At 51.4% G+C, this 25,974-nt stretch overlaps 54 non-coding genes across 54 annotated transcripts; 40 read left to right on the top strand and 14 right to left on the bottom strand.

The window, feature by feature from the left end:
• Positions 1 to 222: 222 nt before the first annotated feature.
• Positions 223 to 295, bottom strand: Trnar-gcg. The gene has a single exon. It is a non-coding gene; the product is annotated as a tRNA-Arg (tRNA).
• A 378-nt stretch (positions 296 to 673) lies between these two features.
• On the top strand, positions 674 to 765 carry Trnai-uau. The gene is given in 2 exon segments: positions 674 to 711; positions 730 to 765. It is a non-coding gene; the product is annotated as a tRNA-Ile (tRNA).
• A 107-nt stretch (positions 766 to 872) lies between these two features.
• On the top strand, positions 873 to 944 carry Trnad-guc. The gene has a single exon. It is a non-coding gene; the product is annotated as a tRNA-Asp (tRNA).
• A 107-nt stretch (positions 945 to 1,051) lies between these two features.
• On the top strand, positions 1,052 to 1,123 carry Trnad-guc. Its single transcript has one exon. It is a non-coding gene; the product is annotated as a tRNA-Asp (tRNA).
• Positions 1,124 to 1,727: 604 nt separating this feature from the next.
• Positions 1,728 to 1,800, bottom strand: Trnar-gcg. The gene has a single exon. It is a non-coding gene; the product is annotated as a tRNA-Arg (tRNA).
• Positions 1,801 to 2,178: 378 nt separating this feature from the next.
• On the top strand, positions 2,179 to 2,270 carry Trnai-uau. Its single transcript is given in 2 exon segments — positions 2,179 to 2,216; positions 2,235 to 2,270. It is a non-coding gene; the product is annotated as a tRNA-Ile (tRNA).
• Positions 2,271 to 2,377: 107 nt separating this feature from the next.
• Positions 2,378 to 2,449, top strand: Trnad-guc. Its single transcript has one exon. It is a non-coding gene; the product is annotated as a tRNA-Asp (tRNA).
• A 107-nt stretch (positions 2,450 to 2,556) lies between these two features.
• Positions 2,557 to 2,628, top strand: Trnad-guc. Its single transcript has one exon. It is a non-coding gene; the product is annotated as a tRNA-Asp (tRNA).
• A 604-nt stretch (positions 2,629 to 3,232) lies between these two features.
• Positions 3,233 to 3,305, bottom strand: Trnar-gcg. Its single transcript has one exon. It is a non-coding gene; the product is annotated as a tRNA-Arg (tRNA).
• A 378-nt stretch (positions 3,306 to 3,683) lies between these two features.
• Trnai-uau lies at positions 3,684 to 3,775 on the top strand. Its single transcript is given in 2 exon segments — positions 3,684 to 3,721; positions 3,740 to 3,775. It is a non-coding gene; the product is annotated as a tRNA-Ile (tRNA).
• A 107-nt stretch (positions 3,776 to 3,882) lies between these two features.
• Trnad-guc lies at positions 3,883 to 3,954 on the top strand. Its single transcript has one exon. It is a non-coding gene; the product is annotated as a tRNA-Asp (tRNA).
• A 107-nt stretch (positions 3,955 to 4,061) lies between these two features.
• Trnad-guc lies at positions 4,062 to 4,133 on the top strand. Its single transcript has one exon. It is a non-coding gene; the product is annotated as a tRNA-Asp (tRNA).
• Positions 4,134 to 4,737: 604 nt separating this feature from the next.
• On the bottom strand, positions 4,738 to 4,810 carry Trnar-gcg. The gene has a single exon. It is a non-coding gene; the product is annotated as a tRNA-Arg (tRNA).
• Positions 4,811 to 5,188: 378 nt separating this feature from the next.
• Positions 5,189 to 5,280, top strand: Trnai-uau. The gene is given in 2 exon segments: positions 5,189 to 5,226; positions 5,245 to 5,280. It is a non-coding gene; the product is annotated as a tRNA-Ile (tRNA).
• A 107-nt stretch (positions 5,281 to 5,387) lies between these two features.
• On the top strand, positions 5,388 to 5,459 carry Trnad-guc. The gene has a single exon. It is a non-coding gene; the product is annotated as a tRNA-Asp (tRNA).
• A 107-nt stretch (positions 5,460 to 5,566) lies between these two features.
• Trnad-guc lies at positions 5,567 to 5,638 on the top strand. The gene has a single exon. It is a non-coding gene; the product is annotated as a tRNA-Asp (tRNA).
• A 604-nt stretch (positions 5,639 to 6,242) lies between these two features.
• Trnar-gcg lies at positions 6,243 to 6,315 on the bottom strand. Its single transcript has one exon. It is a non-coding gene; the product is annotated as a tRNA-Arg (tRNA).
• Positions 6,316 to 6,693: 378 nt separating this feature from the next.
• Trnai-uau lies at positions 6,694 to 6,785 on the top strand. The gene is given in 2 exon segments: positions 6,694 to 6,731; positions 6,750 to 6,785. It is a non-coding gene; the product is annotated as a tRNA-Ile (tRNA).
• A 107-nt stretch (positions 6,786 to 6,892) lies between these two features.
• Positions 6,893 to 6,964, top strand: Trnad-guc. Its single transcript has one exon. It is a non-coding gene; the product is annotated as a tRNA-Asp (tRNA).
• Positions 6,965 to 7,071: 107 nt separating this feature from the next.
• On the top strand, positions 7,072 to 7,143 carry Trnad-guc. Its single transcript has one exon. It is a non-coding gene; the product is annotated as a tRNA-Asp (tRNA).
• Positions 7,144 to 7,747: 604 nt separating this feature from the next.
• On the bottom strand, positions 7,748 to 7,820 carry Trnar-gcg. The gene has a single exon. It is a non-coding gene; the product is annotated as a tRNA-Arg (tRNA).
• Positions 7,821 to 8,198: 378 nt separating this feature from the next.
• On the top strand, positions 8,199 to 8,290 carry Trnai-uau. The gene is given in 2 exon segments: positions 8,199 to 8,236; positions 8,255 to 8,290. It is a non-coding gene; the product is annotated as a tRNA-Ile (tRNA).
• Positions 8,291 to 8,397: 107 nt separating this feature from the next.
• Positions 8,398 to 8,469, top strand: Trnad-guc. Its single transcript has one exon. It is a non-coding gene; the product is annotated as a tRNA-Asp (tRNA).
• Positions 8,470 to 8,576: 107 nt separating this feature from the next.
• Positions 8,577 to 8,648, top strand: Trnad-guc. The gene has a single exon. It is a non-coding gene; the product is annotated as a tRNA-Asp (tRNA).
• Positions 8,649 to 9,252: 604 nt separating this feature from the next.
• Positions 9,253 to 9,325, bottom strand: Trnar-gcg. Its single transcript has one exon. It is a non-coding gene; the product is annotated as a tRNA-Arg (tRNA).
• A 378-nt stretch (positions 9,326 to 9,703) lies between these two features.
• Trnai-uau lies at positions 9,704 to 9,795 on the top strand. Its single transcript is given in 2 exon segments — positions 9,704 to 9,741; positions 9,760 to 9,795. It is a non-coding gene; the product is annotated as a tRNA-Ile (tRNA).
• A 107-nt stretch (positions 9,796 to 9,902) lies between these two features.
• On the top strand, positions 9,903 to 9,974 carry Trnad-guc. Its single transcript has one exon. It is a non-coding gene; the product is annotated as a tRNA-Asp (tRNA).
• A 107-nt stretch (positions 9,975 to 10,081) lies between these two features.
• On the top strand, positions 10,082 to 10,153 carry Trnad-guc. Its single transcript has one exon. It is a non-coding gene; the product is annotated as a tRNA-Asp (tRNA).
• A 604-nt stretch (positions 10,154 to 10,757) lies between these two features.
• Positions 10,758 to 10,830, bottom strand: Trnar-gcg. Its single transcript has one exon. It is a non-coding gene; the product is annotated as a tRNA-Arg (tRNA).
• A 378-nt stretch (positions 10,831 to 11,208) lies between these two features.
• Trnai-uau lies at positions 11,209 to 11,300 on the top strand. Its single transcript is given in 2 exon segments — positions 11,209 to 11,246; positions 11,265 to 11,300. It is a non-coding gene; the product is annotated as a tRNA-Ile (tRNA).
• A 107-nt stretch (positions 11,301 to 11,407) lies between these two features.
• On the top strand, positions 11,408 to 11,479 carry Trnad-guc. Its single transcript has one exon. It is a non-coding gene; the product is annotated as a tRNA-Asp (tRNA).
• Positions 11,480 to 11,586: 107 nt separating this feature from the next.
• Trnad-guc lies at positions 11,587 to 11,658 on the top strand. Its single transcript has one exon. It is a non-coding gene; the product is annotated as a tRNA-Asp (tRNA).
• A 604-nt stretch (positions 11,659 to 12,262) lies between these two features.
• Positions 12,263 to 12,335, bottom strand: Trnar-gcg. The gene has a single exon. It is a non-coding gene; the product is annotated as a tRNA-Arg (tRNA).
• A 378-nt stretch (positions 12,336 to 12,713) lies between these two features.
• On the top strand, positions 12,714 to 12,805 carry Trnai-uau. The gene is given in 2 exon segments: positions 12,714 to 12,751; positions 12,770 to 12,805. It is a non-coding gene; the product is annotated as a tRNA-Ile (tRNA).
• Positions 12,806 to 12,912: 107 nt separating this feature from the next.
• Positions 12,913 to 12,984, top strand: Trnad-guc. Its single transcript has one exon. It is a non-coding gene; the product is annotated as a tRNA-Asp (tRNA).
• Positions 12,985 to 13,091: 107 nt separating this feature from the next.
• Positions 13,092 to 13,163, top strand: Trnad-guc. The gene has a single exon. It is a non-coding gene; the product is annotated as a tRNA-Asp (tRNA).
• Positions 13,164 to 13,767: 604 nt separating this feature from the next.
• Positions 13,768 to 13,840, bottom strand: Trnar-gcg. Its single transcript has one exon. It is a non-coding gene; the product is annotated as a tRNA-Arg (tRNA).
• A 378-nt stretch (positions 13,841 to 14,218) lies between these two features.
• Positions 14,219 to 14,310, top strand: Trnai-uau. Its single transcript is given in 2 exon segments — positions 14,219 to 14,256; positions 14,275 to 14,310. It is a non-coding gene; the product is annotated as a tRNA-Ile (tRNA).
• A 107-nt stretch (positions 14,311 to 14,417) lies between these two features.
• On the top strand, positions 14,418 to 14,489 carry Trnad-guc. The gene has a single exon. It is a non-coding gene; the product is annotated as a tRNA-Asp (tRNA).
• Positions 14,490 to 14,596: 107 nt separating this feature from the next.
• On the top strand, positions 14,597 to 14,668 carry Trnad-guc. The gene has a single exon. It is a non-coding gene; the product is annotated as a tRNA-Asp (tRNA).
• A 604-nt stretch (positions 14,669 to 15,272) lies between these two features.
• On the bottom strand, positions 15,273 to 15,345 carry Trnar-gcg. The gene has a single exon. It is a non-coding gene; the product is annotated as a tRNA-Arg (tRNA).
• A 378-nt stretch (positions 15,346 to 15,723) lies between these two features.
• Positions 15,724 to 15,815, top strand: Trnai-uau. Its single transcript is given in 2 exon segments — positions 15,724 to 15,761; positions 15,780 to 15,815. It is a non-coding gene; the product is annotated as a tRNA-Ile (tRNA).
• Positions 15,816 to 15,922: 107 nt separating this feature from the next.
• On the top strand, positions 15,923 to 15,994 carry Trnad-guc. The gene has a single exon. It is a non-coding gene; the product is annotated as a tRNA-Asp (tRNA).
• Positions 15,995 to 16,101: 107 nt separating this feature from the next.
• Trnad-guc lies at positions 16,102 to 16,173 on the top strand. The gene has a single exon. It is a non-coding gene; the product is annotated as a tRNA-Asp (tRNA).
• Positions 16,174 to 16,777: 604 nt separating this feature from the next.
• Positions 16,778 to 16,850, bottom strand: Trnar-gcg. The gene has a single exon. It is a non-coding gene; the product is annotated as a tRNA-Arg (tRNA).
• Positions 16,851 to 17,228: 378 nt separating this feature from the next.
• On the top strand, positions 17,229 to 17,320 carry Trnai-uau. The gene is given in 2 exon segments: positions 17,229 to 17,266; positions 17,285 to 17,320. It is a non-coding gene; the product is annotated as a tRNA-Ile (tRNA).
• Positions 17,321 to 17,427: 107 nt separating this feature from the next.
• On the top strand, positions 17,428 to 17,499 carry Trnad-guc. Its single transcript has one exon. It is a non-coding gene; the product is annotated as a tRNA-Asp (tRNA).
• Positions 17,500 to 17,606: 107 nt separating this feature from the next.
• Positions 17,607 to 17,678, top strand: Trnad-guc. Its single transcript has one exon. It is a non-coding gene; the product is annotated as a tRNA-Asp (tRNA).
• A 604-nt stretch (positions 17,679 to 18,282) lies between these two features.
• Positions 18,283 to 18,355, bottom strand: Trnar-gcg. The gene has a single exon. It is a non-coding gene; the product is annotated as a tRNA-Arg (tRNA).
• Positions 18,356 to 18,733: 378 nt separating this feature from the next.
• Trnai-uau lies at positions 18,734 to 18,825 on the top strand. Its single transcript is given in 2 exon segments — positions 18,734 to 18,771; positions 18,790 to 18,825. It is a non-coding gene; the product is annotated as a tRNA-Ile (tRNA).
• A 107-nt stretch (positions 18,826 to 18,932) lies between these two features.
• Positions 18,933 to 19,004, top strand: Trnad-guc. The gene has a single exon. It is a non-coding gene; the product is annotated as a tRNA-Asp (tRNA).
• A 107-nt stretch (positions 19,005 to 19,111) lies between these two features.
• Trnad-guc lies at positions 19,112 to 19,183 on the top strand. Its single transcript has one exon. It is a non-coding gene; the product is annotated as a tRNA-Asp (tRNA).
• A 604-nt stretch (positions 19,184 to 19,787) lies between these two features.
• Positions 19,788 to 19,860, bottom strand: Trnar-acg. Its single transcript has one exon. It is a non-coding gene; the product is annotated as a tRNA-Arg (tRNA).
• A 6,012-nt stretch (positions 19,861 to 25,872) lies between these two features.
• Positions 25,873 to 25,944, top strand: Trnad-guc. Its single transcript has one exon. It is a non-coding gene; the product is annotated as a tRNA-Asp (tRNA).
• The last annotated feature ends 30 nt before the right edge of the window (positions 25,945 to 25,974 follow it).

Raw genomic sequence — 25,974 nt, 5'->3', positions numbered from 1 at the left:
TTTCACACGCCTGTATTTAATTGCGTATCATCTCCTACAGCTCTCAGCTTGACTTGTCTCGACTTTGCTCGACTGACGCTACGCTGACGCTTGCAGGCAGCGATATTTACCACGATCGACTCGACATGCAGCTGCGAGATGCACAGGAGCAACAAAGCACTCCACGGTGCGGCGACATACGAAATCCACTGCCCAGCTACGCGTCGGCAACTAACAAAACGCCGACCCTGCCAGGATTCGAACCTGGAATCTTCTGATCCGCAGTCAGTCGCGTTATCCGTTGCGCCACAGGGCCAGTGGCAGCATTTCTTTCTACGAGACAAGTGCAATTCGCTAAGAAACGTGTTCTCCATGGCTGAGCAAGCTCCCAAGGAAGGTACCTTTCGTGCAGCTGCGTGGCCGCAGTGCGCCTGCAGAGCTTAGAGCTTGCCACGCATCTGCTCTCGCTGTTCGACAGGTAGCAGAAGGCAAGGCGCGCGTTTTCCCACGTTTTCTCGACGACGAGAGCCGGTTGATGTGCATGTAAGCGTAGCATATGAAACAAGAATAGCACGAAGCATTGGTAGTCAGGTGCCAAAGTCGCAGTATGGCATCAGGTGGCGATCGTATGTTTCTGTGGCCACCACTGGATTGCAGCAAAGTGAATACCGCTAACTGAAAGCACTCTGTTGTAGCCCCAGTGGCGCAATTGGTTAGCGCACGGTACTTATAAGGCAGTAGCCGTGAGCAATGCCGGGGTTGTGAGATCGAGCCTCACCTGGGGCATACTTTTATTTCTTAGCAGCTGTCTCTGACAGCAACAGGAGGCTAGGTTTGAGATGTATCAGCTATTTGAGTAACATAATTGTGCATTCGAGACGCTAGCTGCGTCTTCCTCGGTAGTATAGTGGTTAGTATCCCCGCCTGTCACGCGGGAGACCGGGGTTCGATTCCCCGCCGGGGAGGCACATCCGATTTTTAATTGCTGCTCTATCACTCGCCGAACTTAGTGTAGGTCGTTTGCGGCTACTAGCACCATATCTCTCGCACACAGGCACCTGTCTACAGCGCATCCTCGGTAGTATAGTGGTTAGTATCCCCGCCTGTCACGCGGGAGACCGGGGTTCGATTCCCCGCCGGGGAGATGCGATTTTTATCTCACAACCCTGTTCGAGTGTTGCGCGTATGTGGGTCGTAAGAGCATTAACTTTGCGATCGTGGAGTGTAGTTGGCGCAAAATCTTAAAAAATGCTACAACTTAGGAAGTGGTTCTCGCATTCTTCACATTTCAGAACTGCGGGGTATGCTGTTAACGCTGTATCAAAGCACCCCAGCCGACGCTGTGGGCGTAATAATCGAGCTCGGCACAGTCCGCAAAAGAAATAATTTTAGCAGAGCGTGGTTTCGATCCACGGACCTCTGGGTTATGGGCCCAGCACGCTTCCACTGCGCCACTCTGCTGCCTGGGGTTGCGCCGGCTCTTCGCCACGTGACGTGGGACACTTGGAAAGTGTTGTCTGCGTCGCTTTCACACGCCTGTATTTAATTGCGTATCATCTCCTACAGCTCTCAGCTTGACTTGTCTCGACTTTGCTCGACTGACGCTACGCTGACGCTTGCAGGCAGCGATATTTACCACGATCGACTCGACATGCAGCTGCGAGATGCACAGGAGCAACAAAGCACTCCACGGTGCGGCGACATACGAAATCCACTGCCCAGCTACGCGTCGGCAACTAACAAAACGCCGACCCTGCCAGGATTCGAACCTGGAATCTTCTGATCCGCAGTCAGACGCGTTATCCGTTGCGCCACAGGGCCAGTGGCAGCATTTCTTTCTACGAGACAAGTGCAATTCGCTAAGAAACGTGTTCTCCATGGCTGAGCAAGCTCCCAAGGAAGGTACCTTTCGTGCAGCTGCGTGGCCGCAGTGCGCCTGCAGAGCTTAGAGCTTGCCACGCATCTGCTCTCGCTGTTCGACAGGTAGCAGAAGGCAAGGCGCGCGTTTTCCCACGTTTTCTCGACGACGAGAGCCGGTTGATGTGCATGTAAGCGTAGCATATGAAACAAGAATAGCACGAAGCATTGGTAGTCAGGTGCCAAAGTCGCAGTATGGCATCAGGTGGCGATCGTATGTTTCTGTGGCCACCACTGGATTGCAGCAAAGTGAATACCGCTAACTGAAAGCACTCTGTTGTAGCCCCAGTGGCGCAATTGGTTAGCGCACGGTACTTATAAGGCAGTAGCCGTGAGCAATGCCGGGGTTGTGAGTTCGAGCCTCACCTGGGGCATACTTTTATTTCTTAGCAGCTGTCTCTGACAGCAACAGGAGGCTAGGTTTGAGATGTATCAGCTATTTGAGTAACATAATTGTGCATTCGAGACGCTAGCTGCGTCTTCCTCGGTAGTATAGTGGTTAGTATCCCCGCCTGTCACGCGGGAGACCGGGGTTCGATTCCCCGCCGGGGAGGCACATCCGATTTTTAATTGCTGCTCTATCACTCGCCGAACTTAGTGTAGGTCGTTTGCGGCTACTAGCACCATATCTCTCGCACACAGGCACCTGTCTACAGCGCATCCTCGGTAGTATAGTGGTTAGTATCCCCGCCTGTCACGCGGGAGACCGGGGTTCGATTCCCCGCCGGGGAGATGCGATTTTTATCTCACAACCCTGTTCGAGTGTTGCGCGTATGTGGGTCGTAAGAGCATTAACTTTGCGATCGTGGAGTGTAGTTGGCGCAAAATCTTAAAAAATGCTACAACTTAGGAAGTGGTTCTCGCATTCTTCACATTTCAGAACTGCGGGGTATGCTGTTAACGCTGTATCAAAGCACCCCAGCCGACGCTGTGGGCGTAATAATCGAGCTCGGCACAGTCCGCAAAAGAAATAATTTTAGCAGAGCGTGGTTTCGATCCACGGACCTCTGGGTTATGGGCCCAGCACGCTTCCACTGCGCCACTCTGCTGCCTGGGGTTGCGCCGGCTCTTCGCCACGTGACGTGGGACACTTGGAAAGTGTTGTCTGCGTCGCTTTCACACGCCTGTATTTAATTGCGTATCATCTCCTACAGCTCTCAGCTTGACTTGTCTCGACTTTGCTCGACTGACGCTACGCTGACGCTTGCAGGCAGCGATATTTACCACGATCGACTCGACATGCAGCTGCGAGATGCACAGGAGCAACAAAGCACTCCACGGTGCGGCGACATACGAAATCCACTGCCCAGCTACGCGTCGGCAACTAACAAAACGCCGACCCTGCCAGGATTCGAACCTGGAATCTTCTGATCCGCAGTCAGACGCGTTATCCGTTGCGCCACAGGGCCAGTGGCAGCGTTTCTTTCTACGAGACAAGTGCAATTCGCTAAGAAACGTGTTCTCCATGGCTGAGCAAGCTCCCAAGGAAGGTACCTTTCGTGCAGCTGCGTGGCCGCAGTGCGCCTGCAGAGCTTAGAGCTTGCCACGCATCTGCTCTCGCTGTTCGACAGGTAGCAGAAGGCAAGGCGCGCGTTTTCCCACGTTTTCTCGACGACGAGAGCCGGTTGATGTGCATGTAAGCGTAGCATATGAAACAAGAATAGCACGAAGCATTGGTAGTCAGGTGCCAAAGTCGCAGTATGGCATCAGGTGGCGATCGTATGTTTCTGTGGCCACCACTGGATTGCAGCAAAGTGAATACCGCTAACTGAAAGCACTCTGTTGTAGCCCCAGTGGCGCAATTGGTTAGCGCACGGTACTTATAAGGCAGTAGCCGTGAGCAATGCCGGGGTTGTGAGTTCGAGCCTCACCTGGGGCATACTTTTATTTCTTAGCAGCTGTCTCTGACAGCAACAGGAGGCTAGGTTTGAGATGTATCAGCTATTTGAGTAACATAATTGTGCATTCGAGACGCTAGCTGCGTCTTCCTCGGTAGTATAGTGGTTAGTATCCCCGCCTGTCACGCGGGAGACCGGGGTTCGATTCCCCGCCGGGGAGGCACATCCGATTTTTAATTGCTGCTCTATCACTCGCCGAACTTAGTGTAGGTCGTTTGCGGCTACTAGCACCATATCTCTCGCACACAGGCACCTGTCTACAGCGCATCCTCGGTAGTATAGTGGTTAGTATCCCCGCCTGTCACGCGGGAGACCGGGGTTCGATTCCCCGCCGGGGAGATGCGATTTTTATCTCACAACCCTGTTCGAGTGTTGCGCGTATGTGGGTCGTAAGAGCATTAACTTTGCGATCGTGGAGTGTAGTTGGCGCAAAATCTTAAAAAATGCTACAACTTAGGAAGTGGTTCTCGCATTCTTCACATTTCAGAACTGCGGGGTATGCTGTTAACGCTGTATCAAAGCACCCCAGCCGACGCTGTGGGCGTAATAATCGAGCTCGGCACAGTCCGCAAAAGAAATAATTTTAGCAGAGCGTGGTTTCGATCCACGGACCTCTGGGTTATGGGCCCAGCACGCTTCCACTGCGCCACTCTGCTGCCTGGGGTTGCGCCGGCTCTTCGCCACGTGACGTGGGACACTTGGAAAGTGTTGTCTGCGTCGCTTTCACACGCCTGTATTTAATTGCGTATCATCTCCTACAGCTCTCAGCTTGACTTGTCTCGACTTTGCTCGACTGACGCTACGCTGACGCTTGCAGGCAGCGATATTTACCACGATCGACTCGACATGCAGCTGCGAGATGCACAGGAGCAACAAAGCACTCCACGGTGCGGCGACATACGAAATCCACTGCCCAGCTACGCGTCGGCAACTAACAAAACGCCGACCCTGCCAGGATTCGAACCTGGAATCTTCTGATCCGCAGTCAGACGCGTTATCCGTTGCGCCACAGGGCCAGTGGCAGCGTTTCTTTCTACGAGACAAGTGCAATTCGCTAAGAAACGTGTTCTCCATGGCTGAGCAAGCTCCCAAGGAAGGTACCTTTCGTGCAGCTGCGTGGCCGCAGTGCGCCTGCAGAGCTTAGAGCTTGCCACGCATCTGCTCTCGCTGTTCGACAGGTAGCAGAAGGCAAGGCGCGCGTTTTCCCACGTTTTCTCGACGACGAGAGCCGGTTGATGTGCATGTAAGCGTAGCATATGAAACAAGAATAGCACGAAGCATTGGTAGTCAGGTGCCAAAGTCGCAGTATGGCATCAGGTGGCGATCGTATGTTTCTGTGGCCACCACTGGATTGCAGCAAAGTGAATACCGCTAACTGAAAGCACTCTGTTGTAGCCCCAGTGGCGCAATTGGTTAGCGCACGGTACTTATAAGGCAGTAGCCGTGAGCAATGCCGGGGTTGTGAGTTCGAGCCTCACCTGGGGCATACTTTTATTTCTTAGCAGCTGTCTCTGACAGCAACAGGAGGCTAGGTTTGAGATGTATCAGCTATTTGAGTAACATAATTGTGCATTCGAGACGCTAGCTGCGTCTTCCTCGGTAGTATAGTGGTTAGTATCCCCGCCTGTCACGCGGGAGACCGGGGTTCGATTCCCCGCCGGGGAGGCACATCCGATTTTTAATTGCTGCTCTATCACTCGCCGAACTTAGTGTAGGTCGTTTGCGGCTACTAGCACCATATCTCTCGCACACAGGCACCTGTCTACAGCGCATCCTCGGTAGTATAGTGGTTAGTATCCCCGCCTGTCACGCGGGAGACCGGGGTTCGATTCCCCGCCGGGGAGATGCGATTTTTATCTCACAACCCTGTTCGAGTGTTGCGCGTATGTGGGTCGTAAGAGCATTAACTTTGCGATCGTGGAGTGTAGTTGGCGCAAAATCTTAAAAAATGCTACAACTTAGGAAGTGGTTCTCGCATTCTTCACATTTCAGAACTGCGGGGTATGCTGTTAACGCTGTATCAAAGCACCCCAGCCGACGCTGTGGGCGTAATAATCGAGCTCGGCACAGTCCGCAAAAGAAATAATTTTAGCAGAGCGTGGTTTCGGTCCACGGACCTCTGGGTTATGGGCCCAGCACGCTTCCACTGCGCCACTCTGCTGCCTGGGGTTGCGCCGGCTCTTCGCCACGTGACGTGGGACACTTGGAAAGTGTTGTCTGCGTCGCTTTCACACGCCTGTATTTAATTGCGTATCATCTCCTACAGCTCTCAGCTTGACTTGTCTCGACTTTGCTCGACTGACGCTACGCTGACGCTTGCAGGCAGCGATATTTACCACGATCGACTCGACATGCAGCTGCGAGATGCACAGGAGCAACAAAGCACTCCACGGTGCGGCAACATACGAAATCCACTGCCCAGCTACGCGTCGGCAACTAACAAAACGCCGACCCTGCCAGGATTCGAACCTGGAATCTTCTGATCCGCAGTCAGACGCGTTATCCGTTGCGCCACAGGGCCAGTGGCAGCATTTCTTTCTACGAGACAAGTGCAATTCGCTAAGAAACGTGTTCTCCATGGCTGAGCAAGCTCCCAAGGAAGGTACCTTTCGTGCAGCTGCGTGGCCGCAGTGCGCCTGCAGAGCTTAGAGCTTGCCACGCATCTGCTCTCGCTGTTCGACAGGTAGCAGAAGGCAAGGCGCGCGTTTTCCCACGTTTTCTCGACGACGAGAGCCGGTTGATGTGCATGTAAGCGTAGCATATGAAACAAGAATAGCACGAAGCATTGGTAGTCAGGTGCCAAAGTCGCAGTATGGCATCAGGTGGCGATCGTATGTTTCTGTGGCCACCACTGGATTGCAGCAAAGTGAATACCGCTAACTGAAAGCACTCTGTTGTAGCCCCAGTGGCGCAATTGGTTAGCGCACAGTACTTATAAGGCAGTAGCCGTGAGCAATGCCGGGGTTGTGAGTTCGAGCCTCACCTGGGGCATACTTTTATTTCTTAGCAGCTGTCTCTGACAGCAACAGGAGGCTAGGTTTGAGATGTATCAGCTATTTGAGTAACATAATTGTGCATTCGAGACGCTAGCTGCGTCTTCCTCGGTAGTATAGTGGTTAGTATCCCCGCCTGTCACGCGGGAGACCGGGGTTCGATTCCCCGCCGGGGAGGCACATCCGATTTTTAATTGCTGCTCTATCACTCGCCGAACTTAGTGTAGGTCGTTTGCGGCTACTAGCACCATATCTCTCGCACACAGGCACCTGTCTACAGCGCATCCTCGGTAGTATAGTGGTTAGTATCCCCGCCTGTCACGCGGGAGACCGGGGTTCGATTCCCCGCCGGGGAGATGCGATTTTTATCTCACAACCCTGTTCGAGTGTTGCGCGTATGTGGGTCGTAAGAGCATTAACTTTGCGATCGTGGAGTGTAGTTGGCGCAAAATCTTAAAAAATGCTACAACTTAGGAAGTGGTTCTCGCATTCTTCACATTTCAGAACTGCGGGGTATGCTGTTAACGCTGTATCAAAGCACCCCAGCCGACGCTGTGGGCGTAATAATCGAGCTCGGCACAGTCCGCAAAAGAAATAATTTTAGCAGAGCGTGGTTTCGATCCACGGACCTCTGGGTTATGGGCCCAGCACGCTTCCACTGCGCCACTCTGCTGCCTGGGGTTGCGCCGGCTCTTCGCCACGTGACGTGGGACACTTGGAAAGTGTTGTCTGCGTCGCTTTCACACGCCTGTATTTAATTGCGTATCATCTCCTACAGCTCTCAGCTTGACTTGTCTCGACTTTGCTCGACTGACGCTACGCTGACGCTTGCAGGCAGCGATATTTACCACGATCGACTCGACATGCAGCTGCGAGATGCACAGGAGCAACAAAGCACTCCACGGTGCGGCAACATACGAAATCCACTGCCCAGCTACGCGTCGGCAACTAACAAAACGCCGACCCTGCCAGGATTCGAACCTGGAATCTTCTGATCCGCAGTCAGACGCGTTATCCGTTGCGCCACAGGGCCAGTGGCAGCATTTCTTTCTACGAGACAAGTGCAATTCGCTAAGAAACGTGTTCTCCATGGCTGAGCAAGCTCCCAAGGAAGGTACCTTTCGTGCAGCTGCGTGGCCGCAGTGCGCCTGCAGAGCTTAGAGCTTGCCACGCATCTGCTCTCGCTGTTCGACAGGTAGCAGAAGGCAAGGCGCGCGTTTTCCCACGTTTTCTCGACGACGAGAGCCGGTTGATGTGCATGTAAGCGTAGCATATGAAACAAGAATAGCACGAAGCATTGGTAGTCAGGTGCCAAAGTCGCAGTATGGCATCAGGTGGCGATCGTATGTTTCTGTGGCCACCACTGGATTGCAGCAAAGTGAATACCGCTAACTGAAAGCACTCTGTTGTAGCCCCAGTGGCGCAATTGGTTAGCGCACAGTACTTATAAGGCAGTAGCCGTGAGCAATGCCGGGGTTGTGAGTTCGAGCCTCACCTGGGGCATACTTTTATTTCTTAGCAGCTGTCTCTGACAGCAACAGGAGGCTAGGTTTGAGATGTATCAGCTATTTGAGTAACATAATTGTGCATTCGAGACGCTAGCTGCGTCTTCCTCGGTAGTATAGTGGTTAGTATCCCCGCCTGTCACGCGGGAGACCGGGGTTCGATTCCCCGCCGGGGAGGCACATCCGATTTTTAATTGCTGCTCTATCACTCGCCGAACTTAGTGTAGGTCGTTTGCGGCTACTAGCACCATATCTCTCGCACACAGGCACCTGTCTACAGAGCATCCTCGGTAGTATAGTGGTTAGTATCCCCGCCTGTCACGCGGGAGACCGGGGTTCGATTCCCCGCCGGGGAGATGCGATTTTTATCTCACAACCCTGTTCGAGTGTTGCGCGTATGTGGGTCGTAAGAGCATTAACTTTGCGATCGTGGAGTGTAGTTGGCGCAAAATCTTAAAAAATGCTACAACTTAGGAAGTGGTTCTCGCATTCTTCACATTTCAGAACTGCGGGGTATGCTGTTAACGCTGTATCAAAGCACCCCAGCCGACGCTGTGGGCGTAATAATCGAGCTCGGCACAGTCCGCAAAAGAAATAATTTTAGCAGAGCGTGGTTTCGATCCACGGACCTCTGGGTTATGGGCCCAGCACGCTTCCACTGCGCCACTCTGCTGCCTGGGGTTGCGCCGGCTCTTCGCCACGTGACGTGGGACACTTGGAAAGTGTTGTCTGCGTCGCTTTCACACGCCTGTATTTAATTGCGTATCATCTCCTACAGCTCTCAGCTTGACTTGTCTCGACTTTGCTCGACTGACGCTACGCTGACGCTTGCAGGCAGCGATATTTACCACGATCGACTCGACATGCAGCTGCGAGATGCACAGGAGCAACAAAGCACTCCACGGTGCGGCGACATACGAAATCCACTGCCCAGCTACGCGTCGGCAACTAACAAAACGCCGACCCTGCCAGGATTCGAACCTGGAATCTTCTGATCCGCAGTTAGACGCGTTATCCGTTGCGCCACAGGGCCAGTGGCAGCATTTCTTTCTACGAGACAAGTGCAATTCGCTAAGAAACGTGTTCTCCATGGCTGAGCAAGCTCCCAAGGAAGGTACCTTTCGTGCAGCTGCGTGGCCGCAGTGCGCCTGCAGAGCTTAGAGCTTGCCACGCATCTGCTCTCGCTGTTCGACAGGTAGCAGAAGGCAAGGCGCGCGTTTTCCCACGTTTTCTCGACGACGAGAGCCGGTTGATGTGCATGTAAGCGTAGCATATGAAACAAGAATAGCACGAAGCATTGGTAGTCAGGTGCCAAAGTCGCAGTATGGCATCAGGTGGCGATCGTATGTTTCTGTGGCCACCACTGGATTGCAGCAAAGTGAATACCGCTAACTGAAAGCACTCTGTTGTAGCCCCAGTGGCGCAATTGGTTAGCGCACGGTACTTATAAGGCAGTAGCCGTGAGCAATGCCGGGGTTGTGAGTTCGAGCCTCACCTGGGGCATACTTTTATTTCTTAGCAGCTGTCTCTGACAGCAACAGGAGGCTAGGTTTGAGATGTATCAGCTATTTGAGTAACATAATTGTGCATTCGAGACGCTAGCTGCGTCTTCCTCGGTAGTATAGTGGTTAGTATCCCCGCCTGTCACGCGGGAGACCGGGGTTCGATTCCCCGCCGGGGAGGCACATCCGATTTTTAATTGCTGCTCTATCACTCGCCGAACTTAGTGTAGGTCGTTTGCGGCTACTAGCACCATATCTCTCGCACACAGGCACCTGTCTACAGCGCATCCTCGGTAGTATAGTGGTTAGTATCCCCGCCTGTCACGCGGGAGACCGGGGTTCGATTCCCCGCCGGGGAGATGCGATTTTTATCTCACAACCCTGTTCGAGTGTTGCGCGTATGTGGGTCGTAAGAGCATTAACTTTGCGATCGTGGAGTGTAGTTGGCGCAAAATCTTAAAAAATGCTACAACTTAGGAAGTGGTTCTCGCATTCTTCACATTTCAGAACTGCGGGGTATGCTGTTAACGCTGTATCAAAGCACCCCAGCCGACGCTGTGGGCGTAATAATCGAGCTCGGCACAGTCCGCAAAAGAAATAATTTTAGCAGAGCGTGGTTTCGATCCACGGACCTCTGGGTTATGGGCCCAGCACGCTTCCACTGCGCCACTCTGCTGCCTGGGGTTGCGCCGGCTCTTCGCCACGTGACGTGGGACACTTGCAAAGTGTTGTCTGCGTCGCTTTCACACGCCTGTATTTAATTGCGTATCATCTCCTACAGCTCTCAGCTTGACTTGTCTCGACTTTGCTCGACTGACGCTACGCTGACGCTTGCAGGCAGCGATATTTACCACGATCGACTCGACATGCAGCTGCGAGATGCACAGGAGCAACAAAGCACTCCACGGTGCGGCGACATACGAAATCCACTGCCCAGCTACGCGTCGGCAACTAACAAAACGCCGACCCTGCCAGGATTCGAACCTGGAATCTTCTGATCCGCAGTTAGACGCGTTATCCGTTGCGCCACAGGGCCAGTGGCAGCATTTCTTTCTACGAGACAAGTGCAATTCGCTAAGAAACGTGTTCTCCATGGCTGAGCAAGCTCCCAAGGAAGGTACCTTTCGTGCAGCTGCGTGGCCGCAGTGCGCCTGCAGAGCTTAGAGCTTGCCACGCATCTGCTCTCGCTGTTCGACAGGTAGCAGAAGGCAAGGCGCGCGTTTTCCCACGTTTTCTCGACGACGAGAGCCGGTTGATGTGCATGTAAGCGTAGCATATGAAACAAGAATAGCACGAAGCATTGGTAGTCAGGTGCCAAAGTCGCAGTATGGCATCAGGTGGCGATCGTATGTTTCTGTGGCCACCACTGGATTGCAGCAAAGTGAATACCGCTAACTGAAAGCACTCTGTTGTAGCCCCAGTGGCGCAATTGGTTAGCGCACAGTACTTATAAGGCAGTAGCCGTGAGCAATGCCGGGGTTGTGAGTTCGAGCCTCACCTGGGGCATACTTTTATTTCTTAGCAGCTGTCTCTGACAGCAACAGGAGGCTAGGTTTGAGATGTATCAGCTATTTGAGTAACATAATTGTGCATTCGAGACGCTAGCTGCGTCTTCCTCGGTAGTATAGTGGTTAGTATCCCCGCCTGTCACGCGGGAGACCGGGGTTCGATTCCCCGCCGGGGAGGCACATCCGATTTTTAATTGCTGCTCTATCACTCGCCGAACTTAGTGTAGGTCGTTTGCGGCTACTAGCACCATATCTCTCGCACACAGGCACCTGTCTACAGCGCATCCTCGGTAGTATAGTGGTTAGTATCCCCGCCTGTCACGCGGGAGACCGGGGTTCGATTCCCCGCCGGGGAGATGCGATTTTTATCTCACAACCCTGTTCGAGTGTTGCGCGTATGTGGGTCGTAAGAGCATTAACTTTGCGATCGTGGAGTGTAGTTGGCGCAAAATCTTAAAAAATGCTACAACTTAGGAAGTGGTTCTCGCATTCTTCACATTTCAGAACTGCGGGGTATGCTGTTAACGCTGTATCAAAGCACCCCAGCCGACGCTGTGGGCGTAATAATCGAGCTCGGCACAGTCCGCAAAAGAAATAATTTTAGCAGAGCGTGGTTTCGATCCACGGACCTCTGGGTTATGGGCCCAGCACGCTTCCACTGCGCCACTCTGCTGCCTGGGGTTGCGCCGGCTCTTCGCCACGTGACGTGGGACACTTGGAAAGTGTTGTCTGCGTCGCTTTCACACGCCTGTATTTAATTGCGTATCATCTCCTACAGCTCTCAGCTTGACTTGTCTCGACTTTGCTCGACTGACGCTACGCTGACGCTTGCAGGCAGCGATATTTACCACGATCGACTCGACATGCAGCTGCGAGATGCACAGGAGCAACAAAGCACTCCACGGTGCGGCAACATACGAAATCCACTGCCCAGCTACGCGTCGGCAACTAACAAAACGCCGACCCTGCCAGGATTCGAACCTGGAATCTTCTGATCCGCAGTCAGACGCGTTATCCGTTGCGCCACAGGGCCAGTGGCAGCATTTCTTTCTACGAGACAAGTGCAATTCGCTAAGAAACGTGTTCTCCATGGCTGAGCAAGCTCCCAAGGAAGGTACCTTTCGTGCAGCTGCGTGGCCGCAGTGCGCCTGCAGAGCTTAGAGCTTGCCACGCATCTGCTCTCGCTGTTCGACAGGTAGCAGAAGGCAAGGCGCGCGTTTTCCCACGTTTTCTCGACGACGAGAGCCGGTTGATGTGCATGTAAGCGTAGCATATGAAACAAGAATAGCACGAAGCATTGGTAGTCAGGTGCCAAAGTCGCAGTATGGCATCAGGTGGCGATCGTATGTTTCTGTGGCCACCACTGGATTGCAGCAAAGTGAATACCGCTAACTGAAAGCACTCTGTTGTAGCCCCAGTGGCGCAATTGGTTAGCGCACAGTACTTATAAGGCAGTAGCCGTGAGCAATGCCGGGGTTGTGAGTTCGAGCCTCACCTGGGGCATACTTTTATTTCTTAGCAGCTGTCTCTGACAGCAACAGGAGGCTAGGTTTGAGATGTATCAGCTATTTGAGTAACATAATTGTGCATTCGAGACGCTAGCTGCGTCTTCCTCGGTAGTATAGTGGTTAGTATCCCCGCCTGTCACGCGGGAGACCGGGGTTCGATTCCCCGCCGGGGAGGCACATCCGATTTTTAATTGCTGCTCTATCACTCGCCGAACTTAGTGTAGGTCGTTTGCGGCTACTAGCACCATATCTCTCGCACACAGGCACCTGTCTACAGCGCATCCTCGGTAGTATAGTGGTTAGTATCCCCGCCTGTCACGCGGGAGACCGGGGTTCGATTCCCCGCCGGGGAGATGCGATTTTTATCTCACAACCCTGTTCGAGTGTTGCGCGTATGTGGGTCGTAAGAGCATTAACTTTGCGATCGTGGAGTGTAGTTGGCGCAAAATCTTAAAAAATGCTACAACTTAGGAAGTGGTTCTCGCATTCTTCACATTTCAGAACTGCGGGGTATGCTGTTAACGCTGTATCAAAGCACCCCAGCCGACGCTGTGGGCGTAATAATCGAGCTCGGCACAGTCCGCAAAAGAAATAATTTTAGCAGAGCGTGGTTTCGATCCACGGACCTCTGGGTTATGGGCCCAGCACGCTTCCACTGCGCCACTCTGCTGCCTGGGGTTGCGCCGGCTCTTCGCCACGTGACGTGGGACACTTGGAAAGTGTTGTCTGCGTCGCTTTCACACGCCTGTATTTAATTGCGTATCATCTCCTACAGCTCTCAGCTTGACTTGTCTCGACTTTGCTCGACTGACGCTACGCTGACGCTTGCAGGCAGCGATATTTACCACGATCGACTCGACATGCAGCTGCGAGATGCACAGGAGCAACAAAGCACTCCACGGTGCGGCAACATACGAAATCCACTGCCCAGCTACGCGTCGGCAACTAACAAAACGCCGACCCTGCCAGGATTCGAACCTGGAATCTTCTGATCCGCAGTCAGACGCGTTATCCGTTGCGCCACAGGGCCAGTGGCAGCATTTCTTTCTACGAGACAAGTGCAATTCGCTAAGAAACGTGTTCTCCATGGCTGAGCAAGCTCCCAAGGAAGGTACCTTTCGTGCAGCTGCGTGGCCGCAGTGCGCCTGCAGAGCTTAGAGCTTGCCACGCATCTGCTCTCGCTGTTCGACAGGTAGCAGAAGGCAAGGCGCGCGTTTTCCCACGTTTTCTCGACGACGAGAGCCGGTTGATGTGCATGTAAGCGTAGCATATGAAACAAGAATAGCACGAAGCATTGGTAGTCAGGTGCCAAAGTCGCAGTATGGCATCAGGTGGCGATCGTATGTTTCTGTGGCCACCACTGGATTGCAGCAAAGTGAATACCGCTAACTGAAAGCACTCTGTTGTAGCCCCAGTGGCGCAATTGGTTAGCGCACAGTACTTATAAGGCAGTAGCCGTGAGCAATGCCGGGGTTGTGAGTTCGAGCCTCACCTGGGGCATACTTTTATTTCTTAGCAGCTGTCTCTGACAGCAACAGGAGGCTAGGTTTGAGATGTATCAGCTATTTGAGTAACATAATTGTGCATTCGAGACGCTAGCTGCGTCTTCCTCGGTAGTATAGTGGTTAGTATCCCCGCCTGTCACGCGGGAGACCGGGGTTCGATTCCCCGCCGGGGAGGCACATCCGATTTTTAATTGCTGCTCTATCACTCGCCGAACTTAGTGTAGGTCGTTTGCGGCTACTAGCACCATATCTCTCGCACACAGGCACCTGTCTACAGCGCATCCTCGGTAGTATAGTGGTTAGTATCCCCGCCTGTCACGCGGGAGACCGGGGTTCGATTCCCCGCCGGGGAGATGCGATTTTTATCTCACAACCCTGTTCGAGTGTTGCGCGTATGTGGGTCGTAAGAGCATTAACTTTGCGATCGTGGAGTGTAGTTGGCGCAAAATCTTAAAAAATGCTACAACTTAGGAAGTGGTTCTCGCATTCTTCACATTTCAGAACTGCGGGGTATGCTGTTAACGCTGTATCAAAGCACCCCAGCCGACGCTGTGGGCGTAATAATCGAGCTCGGCACAGTCCGCAAAAGAAATAATTTTAGCAGAGCGTGGTTTCGATCCACGGACCTCTGGGTTATGGGCCCAGCACGCTTCCACTGCGCCACTCTGCTGCCTGGGGTTGCGCCGGCTCTTCGCCACGTGACGTGGGACACTTGGAAAGTGTTGTCTGCGTCGCTTTCACACGCCTGTATTTAATTGCGTATCATCTCCTACAGCTCTCAGCTTGACTTGTCTCGACTTTGCTCGACTGACGCTACGCTGACGCTTGCAGGCAGCGATATTTACCACGATCGACTCGACATGCAGCTGCGAGATGCACAGGAGCAACAAAGCACTCCACGGTGCGGCGACATACGAAATCCACTGCCCAGCTACGCGTCGGCAACTAACAAAACGCCGACCCTGCCAGGATTCGAACCTGGAATCTTCTGATCCGCAGTTAGACGCGTTATCCGTTGCGCCACAGGGCCAGTGGCAGCATTTCTTTCTACGAGACAAGTGCAATTCGCTAAGAAACGTGTTCTCCATGGCTGAGCAAGCTCCCAAGGAAGGTACCTTTCGTGCAGCTGCGTGGCCGCAGTGCGCCTGCAGAGCTTAGAGCTTGCCACGCATCTGCTCTCGCTGTTCGACAGGTAGCAGAAGGCAAGGCGCGCGTTTTCCCACGTTTTCTCGACGACGAGAGCCGGTTGATGTGCATGTAAGCGTAGCATATGAAACAAGAATAGCACGAAGCATTGGTAGTCAGGTGCCAAAGTCGCAGTATGGCATCAGGTGGCGATCGTATGTTTCTGTGGCCACCACTGGATTGCAGCAAAGTGAATACCGCTAACTGAAAGCACTCTGTTGTAGCCCCAGTGGCGCAATTGGTTAGCGCACGGTACTTATAAGGCAGTAGCCGTGAGCAATGCCGGGGTTGTGAGTTCGAGCCTCACCTGGGGCATACTTTTATTTCTTAGCAGCTGTCTCTGACAGCAACAGGAGGCTAGGTTTGAGATGTATCAGCTATTTGAGTAACATAATTGTGCATTCGAGACGCTAGCTGCGTCTTCCTCGGTAGTATAGTGGTTAGTATCCCCGCCTGTCACGCGGGAGACCGGGGTTCGATTCCCCGCCGGGGAGGCACATCCGATTTTTAATTGCTGCTCTATCACTCGCCGAACTTAGTGTAGGTCGTTTGCGGCTACTAGCACCATATCTCTCGCACACAGGCACCTGTCTACAGCGCATCCTCGGTAGTATAGTGGTTAGTATCCCCGCCTGTCACGCGGGAGACCGGGGTTCGATTCCCCGCCGGGGAGATGCGATTTTTATCTCACAACCCTGTTCGAGTGTTGCGCGTATGTGGGTCGTAAGAGCATTAACTTTGCGATCGTGGAGTGTAGTTGGCGCAAAATCTTAAAAAATGCTACAACTTAGGAAGTGGTTCTCGCATTCTTCACATTTCAGAACTGCGGGGTATGCTGTTAACGCTGTATCAAAGCACCCCAGCCGACGCTGTGGGCGTAATAATCGAGCTCGGCACAGTCCGCAAAAGAAATAATTTTAGCAGAGCGTGGTTTCGATCCACGGACCTCTGGGTTATGGGCCCAGCACGCTTCCACTGCGCCACTCTGCTGCCTGGGGTTGCGCCGGCTCTTCGCCACGTGACGTGGGACACTTGCAAAGTGTTGTCTGCGTCGCTTTCACACGCCTGTATTTAATTGCGTATCATCTCCTACAGCTCTCAGCTTGACTTGTCTCGACTTTGCTCGACTGACGCTACGCTGACGCTTGCAGGCAGCGATATTTACCACGATCGACTCGACATGCAGCTGCGAGATGCACAGGAGCAACAAAGCACTCCACGGTGCGGCGACATACGAAATCCACTGCCCAGCTACGCGTCGGCAACTAACAAAACGCCGACCCTGCCAGGATTCGAACCTGGAATCTTCTGATCCGCAGTTAGACGCGTTATCCGTTGCGCCACAGGGCCAGTGGCAGCATTTCTTTCTACGAGACAAGTGCAATTCGCTAAGAAACGTGTTCTCCATGGCTGAGCAAGCTCCCAAGGAAGGTACCTTTCGTGCAGCTGCGTGGCCGCAGTGCGCCTGCAGAGCTTAGAGCTTGCCACGCATCTGCTCTCGCTGTTCGACAGGTAGCAGAAGGCAAGGCGCGCGTTTTCCCACGTTTTCTCGACGACGAGAGCCGGTTGATGTGCATGTAAGCGTAGCATATGAAACAAGAATAGCACGAAGCATTGGTAGTCAGGTGCCAAAGTCGCAGTATGGCATCAGGTGGCGATCGTATGTTTCTGTGGCCACCACTGGATTGCAGCAAAGTGAATACCGCTAACTGAAAGCACTCTGTTGTAGCCCCAGTGGCGCAATTGGTTAGCGCACGGTACTTATAAGGCAGTAGCCGTGAGCAATGCCGGGGTTGTGAGTTCGAGCCTCACCTGGGGCATACTTTTATTTCTTAGCAGCTGTCTCTGACAGCAACAGGAGGCTAGGTTTGAGATGTATCAGCTATTTGAGTAACATAATTGTGCATTCGAGACGCTAGCTGCGTCTTCCTCGGTAGTATAGTGGTTAGTATCCCCGCCTGTCACGCGGGAGACCGGGGTTCGATTCCCCGCCGGGGAGGCACATCCGATTTTTAATTGCTGCTCTATCACTCGCCGAACTTAGTGTAGGTCGTTTGCGGCTACTAGCACCATATCTCTCGCACACAGGCACCTGTCTACAGCGCATCCTCGGTAGTATAGTGGTTAGTATCCCCGCCTGTCACGCGGGAGACCGGGGTTCGATTCCCCGCCGGGGAGATGCGATTTTTATCTCACAACCCTGTTCGAGTGTTGCGCGTATGTGGGTCGTAAGAGCATTAACTTTGCGATCGTGGAGTGTAGTTGGCGCAAAATCTTAAAAAATGCTACAACTTAGGAAGTGGTTCTCGCATTCTTCACATTTCAGAACTGCGGGGTATGCTGTTAACGCTGTATCAAAGCACCCCAGCCGACGCTGTGGGCGTAATAATCGAGCTCGGCACAGTCCGCAAAAGAAATAATTTTAGCAGAGCGTGGTTTCGATCCACGGACCTCTGGGTTATGGGCCCAGCACGCTTCCACTGCGCCACTCTGCTGCCTGGGGTTGCGCCGGCTCTTCGCCACGTGACGTGGGACACTTGCAAAGTGTTGTCTGCGTCGCTTTCACACGCCTGTATTTAATTGCGTATCATCTCCTACAGCTCTCAGCTTGACTTGTCTCGACTTTGCTCGACTGACGCTACGCTGACGCTTGCAGGCAGCGATATTTACCACGATCGACTCGACATGCAGCTGCGAGATGCACAGGAGCAACAAAGCACTCCACGGTGCGGCGACATACGAAATCCACTGCCCAGCTACGCGTCGGCAACTAACAAAACGCCGACCCTGCCAGGATTCGAACCTGGAATCTTCTGATCCGCAGTTAGACGCGTTATCCGTTGCGCCACAGGGCCAGTGGCAGCATTTCTTTCTACGAGACAAGTGCAATTCGCTAAGAAACGTGTTCTCCATGGCTGAGCAAGCTCCCAAGGAAGGTACCTTTCGTGCAGCTGCGTGGCCGCAGTGCGCCTGCAGAGCTTAGAGCTTGCCACGCATCTGCTCTCGCTGTTCGACAGGTAGCAGAAGGCAAGGCGCGCGTTTTCCCACGTTTTCTCGACGACGAGAGCCGGTTGATGTGCATGTAAGCGTAGCATATGAAACAAGAATAGCACGAAGCATTGGTAGTCAGGTGCCAAAGTCGCAGTATGGCATCAGGTGGCGATCGTATGTTTCTGTGGCCACCACTGGATTGCAGCAAAGTGAATACCGCTAACTGAAAGCACTCTGTTGTAGCCCCAGTGGCGCAATTGGTTAGCGCACGGTACTTATAAGGCAGTAGCCGTGAGCAATGCCGGGGTTGTGAGTTCGAGCCTCACCTGGGGCATACTTTTATTTCTTAGCAGCTGTCTCTGACAGCAACAGGAGGCTAGGTTTGAGATGTATCAGCTATTTGAGTAACATAATTGTGCATTCGAGACGCTAGCTGCGTCTTCCTCGGTAGTATAGTGGTTAGTATCCCCGCCTGTCACGCGGGAGACCGGGGTTCGATTCCCCGCCGGGGAGGCACATCCGATTTTTAATTGCTGCTCTATCACTCGCCGAACTTAGTGTAGGTCGTTTGCGGCTACTAGCACCATATCTCTCGCACACAGGCACCTGTCTACAGCGCATCCTCGGTAGTATAGTGGTTAGTATCCCCGCCTGTCACGCGGGAGACCGGGGTTCGATTCCCCGCCGGGGAGATGCGATTTTTATCTCACAACCCTGTTCGAGTGTTGCGCGTATGTGGGTCGTAAGAGCATTAACTTTGCGATCGTGGAGTGTAGTTGGCGCAAAATCTTAAAAAATGCTACAACTTAGGAAGTGGTTCTCGCATTCTTCACATTTCAGAACTGCGGGGTATGCTGTTAACGCTGTATCAAAGCACCCCAGCCGACGCTGTGGGCGTAATAATCGAGCTCGGCACAGTCCGCAAAAGAAATAATTTTAGCAGAGCGTGGTTTCGATCCACGGACCTCTGGGTTATGGGCCCAGCACGCTTCCACTGCGCCACTCTGCTGCCTGGGGTTGCGCCGGCTCTTCGCCACGTGACGTGGGACACTTGGAAAGTGTTGTCTGCGTCGCTTTCACACGCCTGTATTTAATTGCGTATCATCTCCTACAGCTCTCAGCTTGACTTGTCTCGACTTTGCTCGACTGACGCTACGCTGACGCTTGCAGGCAGCGATATTTACCACGATCGACTCGACATGCAGCTGCGAGATGCACAGGAGCAACAAAGCACTCCACGGTGCGGCGACATACGAAATCCACTGCCCAGCTACGCGTCGGCAACTAACAAAACGCCGACCCTGCCAGGATTCGAACCTGGAATCTTCTGATCCGTAGTCAGACGCGTTATCCGTTGCGCCACAGGGCCAGTGGCAGCATTTCTTTCTACGAGACAAGTGCAATTCGCTAAGAAACGTGTTCTCCATGGCTGAGCAAGCTCCCAAGGAAGGTACCTTTCGTGCAGCTGCGTGGCCGCAGTGCGCCTGCAGAGCTTAGAGCTTGCCACGCATCTGCTCTCGCTGTTCGACAGGTAGCAGAAGGCAAGGCGCGCGTTTTCCCACGTTTTCTCGACGACGAGAGCCGGTTGATGTGCATGTAAGCGTAGCATATGAAACAAGAATAGCACGAAGCATTGGTAGTCAGGTGCCAAAGTCGCAGTATGGCATCAGGTGGCGATCGTATGTTTCTGTGGCCACCACTGGATTGCAGCAAAGTGAATACCGCTAACTGAAAGCACTCTGTTGTAGCCCCAGTGGCAGTTCCGCTTGCGACGCCGTGCAGGTCGCACGTGTTGTGCCTTCGCTCCGCAATAGCGTGTGCAAGCCGTGACTGCTTTCGTTGTTTACGTTGTTTGCTAGATTTGCTGTCTTGTGTTTCCGTCACTTCACTTCGCTTTTAGTGTTTTGTGTCGTTCTGTGTTAGCGGTCTCGACCGTTTAATAAGTGGATATGTCGTCCAGGTTGTTCCCAAGGAAATGTACTCTGTGTTTCGAATTTGACAAGTCTACACGTCATGTTCAACCGAGTTCCATGGAAGTTCACGATTTCATAGTGGATGTCATTGGTATAACGTCTGACCAGGTTCATACTGCCTATTACGACACAGATCTCTACTGTTTCTTCGTCAAGTTGTTAAACCCTGTGTTACTGGAGAGGATTCTGTTAAAACATGGTAGCAGAGCTGAGTTCCGTCATCGTGACGCCTCGGTGAGTACTGTTCTCATATCCAATGCTGATGTAGAATATAAAAATGTCCGTGTGTACAACCTGCCGCCGGAAGTTGAAAACTGTTATTTACGTGAGATTTTGACGAAGTATGGGGAGGTCAAGCAAATCCGTAACGAACGTTGGTCTAGCCAACATCGGTTACAGTGTTTTAGTGGCGTCCGGTCAGTCGAAATGCACGTCAAGCAAGATATCCCCTCCCATCTTATTGTTTGTGGGTATAAAGTGCATGTCACGTACAGTGGGCAACCAGGCACATGCTTTATTTGTAACGAAACTGGCCACTTGCGTACGAACTGCCCTAAACGTGTCTTTGTTCTCAAAAGTACTTTGGAACAGCGTAGAAAATTGACATTGGCCGATCTTGTTAGGGAGGCACCAATCACGGACATCGAACGCCCTAGTGATAGTGAAATATTGCCCCCGGAGCCTGGTTTGCCTGTTGCCGACTTTCCACCCTTTCCTTCAAACCCGGTTACAGATCCGCCTGCTTCCAAATCTGACGTGCAGCTGCTGAGCCACAAACGGCGACGAACGTGTGATGATGATAGTCCGGACGAAGATCTCCAGGAATTAGAACATGACGTCCCGAAAGAGATGCCGGTTACGGTTACTAACTCACGTTTTTCTGAACCGTCGCACGCAGCTGTCGACGTTGCGGCTATTGACGTCATTCCGAGTGACGTACAGGCAGCTTTGGTATCACAACAGCCGAGCCCGCCGCCTGAAGTCGCGACGTCACCACAGGACGAATCACAACAAGCGCGTGCTCCCGATAAGCGTAACGAGGAAGGCAGTGTTTGTGTACAAACTGAAGGAAGTCAAAGTCCGTCTACAAACAAACACGTAGTTCGTGCTAGTGACAACAAACAAACTTGTCCACCTTCTGAGTCAGTTCTTTCTGCAGATCAGATGGCTGAGGCGTCACATCCCGTTATGGACTGCGAAGTCACTCAGGACCCTCCCACGCCTCCGTCTGCCGATGTGTTCCCTAGCAGAGCACGTAGTAGGAACAAAGTTCAACCGAACGTCAACGCAGTACGGAAGAAAAACAAACCCAACGACACCCAAGTGACTGTTCGTGATCCTCCCGACAATGCAGACCATTCCGAAGTTTCTATGCCCTTGTAATGCGACCAGTGTTGTATAGTGACCCTTTCCGTACCTCACTGTACTAATGGCACAAGCGTACAAATTCGTCTCCCTGAACATAAATAAGATTCGATCTGATCTCAAAATTGCGGCCCTACAGCAGTTTCTATACGAATCTGACGCTGATATTGTGTTGTTACAGGAAGTTACTGTTTTGAATCTCTTCATCTCTGGTTTTAAAACCATATCAAACGTTGCTCCTGAGGAAAGTACAGGTACCGCACTTTTAATACGGGAAGGTATTCCAGTTGGGGAGATCGAGTTTTTAGATTCCGGTCGAGGAGTGGGCTGTAAAATTTTTGATGTCACCCTTGTTAACTTATATGCCCCGTCAGGCAACAGCAACAAATTCGAACGGTCACGTTTTTATAAGGAGGATGTTACGTATCTGTTGCGGGGAAGTCCTCAAAACCTGATAATAGGAGGTGACTTTCACTGTGTTCTACGTAAAAACGATCAGTCCCCTAATTTTAACTACTGTAAAGAACTGCACGAGCTAGTTAAGAATATTAAGCTGAAAGATGCTTGGGAACTGCAGTATCCTACTTTAGTTAAATTCACTTTTTTCACCGTTACTTCATGCAGCCGTCTGGATAGAATTTATCTATCGGACTGTATCAGTGACCGACTCCTAGCGGTTGACGTAATCCCGGCTAGTTTTACCGACCATTGCGCTGTTGCGGCAACAATTCACTTAAATCGACAGCCTACCAAATTATTTCGTTCCCCGTGGATGTTAAACATATCGCATCTGGCGGACGCTGAATTATTTGACGTTATCAGACATGTGTGGGAAACTTGTTTGCGTTCCATCACTTTTTATCCGACTAAAGCGATGTGGTGGACCACTGTTGCCAAACCAAAGCTTCGAAAAAGTCTCATTTATTATAGTGCTCAGAAAGCACGCGCCTGCAAGAAGACCTTTGAGTTTTACTACACTGTGTTGCGACAATTGTATGATTCATCCACTGCGACCAACACTAACTTTCCATCAATTCAACGTGTCAAGGCTAAACTTGTCAGCTTGAAGCGTCAACAATTGGAAGGTCTGAAAGTTAAATCCAAACCTAAATCTGTTTTAGCCGACGAAATGACATCTATGTACCATTTATTCAAGCATTTATCACGCCGCCGCCGGGCTTTCATTGATGTTTTGGAAAGAGATAATGGGGAATTACTCTCTACTCAAGCGGCCATTATTAGTGAAATTCACCAACATTTCCAACGACTGTATTCCAGTGAGATTGTCAATGAACCTGCTGTCAGTGCAGTGGTCAATGTTTTTGATAGGGCGATTAGTCCTGCTGACAATGTCGACTTTTTATCGGATTTCACTCCCGAGGAAGTTTTAGCCTTGATCTCCAAGTCGCCTTCCTTTAAATCGCCTGGTCCTGATGGTTTGCCCAAGGAATTTTATACCAAATTCTGGAATGTCCTTGGTGGTACTTTTACTGAAATTGTTAATGACGTCATGAGTGGTGGTCCTCTTCCTGCCGACTTGAAAGTGGGTAGAATTGTTTTAGTCCCGAAGAGAACTGGTCACAAGCGAGTTGATAATCTCCGTCCAATCACATTATTGAACTTTGATTATAAAACGATTGCCCGAGCGATTAATAGCAGAATGGCCCCCATCCTTGGGAAAGTTATTCATTCACATCAGTCTTGCCTTCCAGGGAGATCCATTATGACTCCGGTTGCAGAGTACAGAGACGTTATTTCAGTAGCGGCCGTAACCAACATCAAATGTGCTTTCCTTTTTCTTGACTTTTGCAAAGCTTTTGACCGCGTTAGTCATCACTATGTAGAACGCATCCTGCAACGAATTGGACTCGAAGAACGAGCTGTGGCAGTCATTCGGAATATGATAACCGGCATTACTGCTAGGATCACAGTTAACGGTCAGCTGACACAAGCTGTTAGCATACGACGCGGTGTACCGCAAGGCAGTCCGTTGTCGATGTCGCTCTTTGTTTTGTCGCTCGAGCCATTTCTGAAGAGATTGTGTATCACATTAAGTGGCCTTTCTGTCTTAGGGAGCAATCTTACTGTGAGGGCTTACGCCGATGATGTTGCTGTTATCCTACGTCATGAGTCTGAAGTGGCCCAATTGCGGGCTGAGATTGATACTTACAGCACTGCTTCTGGGGCGAAACTCAGTGAGGGTAAATGTAAGGTTCTACGCTTACGGGGCTTCGAATCTCTTGCTATACCGTGGGCGCAGATCGTCGAACAACATGTTGCTCTGGGTATCATCATCGATAGGTGTCCCTTACGTATGGCAGCTAAAAACTGGAAACTTACTGCCAATCGAATACAGGGAGCTATAGTGGAAAACACATGGCGATCGACAAATATCCTCCAGAAGATCAGGATTTTGAATACATACATACTCTGTAAAGCTTATTATGTCGCTCAGGTGTTCCCTCTTCCCAAAATGCAAGCCCATAAGATCATGCGTTTGTCCAGCAGGTTTGTGTGGCTCGGTCATATTTTTAAGTTAACCTATACCACACTGTCTAAGTCAGTGCAAGCTGGGGGCCTGCAACTCAATGATATCCGTCGAAAGGCGACAGCACTCTATATAAAACGAACAACTGTGATAATTACCACGATGCCCCATACTATCACATCGAAGCTGTTTCGCATTGTTCGCCCTAAATGTATGAAACCGCCAATTGACATCGGTAAACTCAACTTTCAATTGCAACATGTCGGTGTTTATTACCTCGAAATTAGTTACTTAGGTGACAGTGTTTTCACAAGTCCTTGTCTCACGACAGTGTTCTTACTTGCTCAGTGGCAGAAGTACGAAGCTCCAACTACAATTGAAATGCACTACCCAAGAATCGTCTGGACGGCAGTGTGGACCAATATTACTCTAAAAATTCATTCCTCCGATGTGATTTCCGCCTGGTATAAAGTTGTCCACAATCTTGTTCCAACCAACGAAAAACTCAACCGCATTGGCTTAAGTGCTACTGACAACTGCCTCAAATGTGGATTGGTAGACACTCTGAGGCACAGGTTTACTTGCTGCGGGCATCAGTTCAACTGGCATTGGGTGCGGAAACGATTGGCGCTGCTCACACGTAGCACTGAAAGTCTTTATACAACTGATATCCTCCTGTGGCCTGATACACGGTTTTACCCCAAAACGAAAAACAATACTGTTATGTGGATGCTGGGTCATTTTGTCAATTACGTCATCACTAACCACGGAGAAGACAATATTACTGCCTTTACTGCTTATATGGAAACGGCATATTGGCGAAGAAACCAGTTCCCGCACATTAAAAGGGATTTTGGAAACATGTTAAAAATACTGTTTGAGAAACAGGGAATTGGGTGATTCTAAAGTCAATCCACCATTACTGTTAACATTTCCACGGTGAAGTTCCCAAGTACAAGCGAACACTGAATACTATTTTCGTTATCGTTTCACCTATGGCGCTTGAAGAACCTGAAGTTTTCTTTTCTTTCTTATTCCTCATTATTTGTTTTTTGCGGGAAGAGACATTTTTTTTTTTTTCCCTTGGTTTTGAGAGAGATTTCTATTTTTCGTTGCACTTATATTACAAAGAAGACGAGGCAATGAACTCCTTGTAATCCGGAAGAACCAGTATTCTTTTTGTGTACTGTTGTACGACGCCAGTGAATCTGGAGACTTTGATTTCTTTTGACTATAGCTGATGAAGCTCGCCAAGGACGGCATTCATGGAGAGCGCAAGGAGGGCTGTAAGGGGAGAAGGGAGGCCCTAAAAAAAAAAAAAAAAAAAAAAAAAAAAAAAAAAAAAAAAAAAAAAAAAAAAAAGTGGCGCAATTGGTTAGCGCACGGTACTTATAAGGCAGTAGCCGTGAGCAATGCCGGGGTTGTGAGTTCGAGCCTCACCTGGGGCATACTTTTATTTCTTAGCAGCTGTCTCTGACAGCAACAGGAGGCTAGGTTTGAGATGTATCAGCTATTTGAGTAACATAATTGTGCATTCGAGACGCTAGCTGCGTCTTCCTCGGTAGTATAGTGGTTAGTATCCCCGCCTGTCACGCGGGAGACCGGGGTTCGATTCCCCGCCGGGGAGGCACATCCGATTTTTAATTGCTGCTCTATC

The sequence above is a fragment of the Schistocerca piceifrons genome, chromosome 8 (genome assembly GCF_021461385.2).
Source record: "Schistocerca piceifrons isolate TAMUIC-IGC-003096 chromosome 8, iqSchPice1.1, whole genome shotgun sequence".
Taxonomy (NCBI): domain Eukaryota; kingdom Metazoa; phylum Arthropoda; class Insecta; order Orthoptera; family Acrididae; genus Schistocerca; species Schistocerca piceifrons.
The sequence above is the reverse complement of the archived record's forward strand: the minus strand, read 5'-3'. Positions and strand labels throughout refer to the sequence as shown.